Consider the following 2023-nt stretch of genomic DNA (forward strand, 5'->3'; position numbering starts at 1 on the left):
CTCTTTCATTGTTGTAGCATTGTTTTTAATGGTGCCTGAGGGATTTTGCAGCCAGGTTTTCAGCTGAGATTCAGACTGACGTCACGCCTTCTAGAATTCGGATCAGCCACCACAACCTGCAATCTCTCCACCATTTGGGGCACTCACATCATGTCCAGATCTGCAGAAATCAGAGTTAAGTCCCATGCCATGGACCTGGGCTGCAAGTTGTATTTCTTGGCAGATACTTCATTTTATGTATTATTTAATTCTTTTTACAAATTAAGGAAGATGTGGGAATGTTGTAGAGCATCTCTCCACTTGCACTTTTCATCTCCGAGCCCATGCTTTTCTGATTTGTATCTGAGTGCTTCAGCTCTGTTGGTCTCAGCAGTTGTTCTTTGTAGTTTCTCTGCAGAAGCCGCTGTGTGCAAGGCGGGAGGTCTGTGATGTGACACCCAGCAAGAGAGCCCCGTGCCCCAGTGGCATTCAGATCTAAAGAAAAAGTTACCCTGTGTTTTTCTTGTCCAACCACAGGGACTTCCGCCATGCCAAAAAACCACTCCATGGCTGCTTCAACACTCAGAGGCCAGCCCACGATCGCTGGGTGACCACACACACACTGGTAAGGGTTTTGATTTCCTGCAGCTTTGCACATAGAGTCTCAACAGCTTTGCTCGGCTGCTATTTGCTTCTTTTTTTGGTATTTTCTGGCTTTCCTGCTTTTTCTTTTTTTTCAGTGTGGGAGGTGTTGTTCCATTACTCCATTGGAAAGCATACCCCTGTTCCTGGCCGTCAGAAACATGGCACTGCTGAGTGATGAAACTGCTGTTTCATGAGAAAATGAGCTGGAAAATGAAGAATGCAAAAAGGTGGTGAGTTAGGTCAAGCAGCCTCACCACAGCAGCAAGAGTAGCTAGGTTGTACCCTGGTGACCGACTCTGAAATGGAGTGATGAGTTGGTGAATGAGATGAAGTAAGGAATCCCTTAGGCTTCAGCCTCTTTCATATGGCCCTTAGCTCTCTAGTCCAGGCATGCCCAACCCGCAGGCCGTGTGCTGCCCGGGCCAGCCCAGCCTGCATCCTACCCCTGCCCGTGCCATCATGGCAGCGGCCCGGCCCCATACGTGCACCCGTCGCTGACACAGCCAAAGACTGGAGTGTGATTGGCACTGCATCAGCAAAACCAGGAGGTGGGCAGGGCACAGTGCCACATTATCTCCACCTCTCGTGCCCAGCATGCACACGCAGTTAAATCAAAACCTGTGTGTGTGACCGAGGTGTGCCACTGGGTGACTGAGATGCAGTAATTACCCGCAGTAACATTTCAGCCTTCCATTTGTCTTGCCTCAGGAGGTACCAGAGCCCCCCAAAGAAGAAAAATTGTGGTTGAAGGAGAAGTGTTTGATGACAAATGGACAGATGTGTACTTGTCTGTTGAGGTAAAACTGAGTTACCACTGTTGAGTTACACCTCGGATGGACTCAGCTATAAAGGCCAGTTATAGCCTCAAGTTGCACCAGGGGAGATTTAGGCTGGACATTAGGAAGTACTACTTTTCTGAAAGAGCGGTCAGGCGCTGGAATGGGCTGCCCAGGGAGGTGGTTGAGTCACCGTCCCTGGAGGTGTTCAAGTAACATTTAGATATAGCGTTGAGAGACATGGTTTAGTGGGGCTATTGGTGGTAGGTGGATGGTTGGAGTGGATGATCTTGTAGGTCTTTTCCAACCTAGCTAATTCTATGGTTCTATGATTCTATGTGGTAGCAAATCTGATGGCAGAAGAAGCAGAAGCATCTTCTGGTGGGGAGTTTATTGAGCAACGTATGGACAGCATCAGAGCTGCAATCTGCCCTGATTACAACACAGATTTTTCTAAAATCCATTGGTTTCACTCAACTGTTGCCAGGTGGACTGAAGAAATGGGCACATTTGTCGCAAGAAAGTTGGAGAGTAAAGCTGCTAATTCCAAAAGTTGTCCTCTGGCAAGGGCTGAAATTACTGATGCTACAGATACGACTCAACTTGCTGTCTTCATAGAAGGT

General features: G+C 48.0%; 1 protein-coding gene and 1 long non-coding RNA gene across 14 annotated transcripts in view; one reads left to right on the plus strand and one right to left on the minus strand.

Moving 5' to 3' along the window:
- The window catches only part of LOC110391229, a 90487-nt gene that overhangs the window by 16124 nt on the left and 72340 nt on the right, over positions 1-2023 (plus strand). For 4 of the 12 annotated variants that reach the window (XR_002434015.1, XR_002434017.1, XR_002434013.1 and 1 more), the window contains exons 1-3: positions 7-604; positions 720-1421; positions 1746-2021. This is a non-coding gene — a long non-coding RNA (uncharacterized LOC110391229). Of the gene's footprint in view, positions 1-6; positions 605-719; positions 1422-1745; positions 2022-2023 lie in introns of those variants that run through there. The other 8 variants (XR_002434020.1, XR_002434023.1, XR_002434022.1 and 5 more) reach the window with 8 other exon arrangements.
- LOC110391224 (T-cell surface glycoprotein CD8 alpha chain-like) overlaps positions 1-2023 on the minus strand; it is a 25780-nt gene that overhangs the window by 7277 nt on the left and 16480 nt on the right. The window lies entirely within an intron of this gene.

This window comes from Numida meleagris, unplaced genomic scaffold (assembly GCF_002078875.1).
Source record: "Numida meleagris isolate 19003 breed g44 Domestic line unplaced genomic scaffold, NumMel1.0 unplaced_Scaffold326, whole genome shotgun sequence".
NCBI lineage: Eukaryota > Metazoa > Chordata > Aves > Galliformes > Numididae > Numida > Numida meleagris.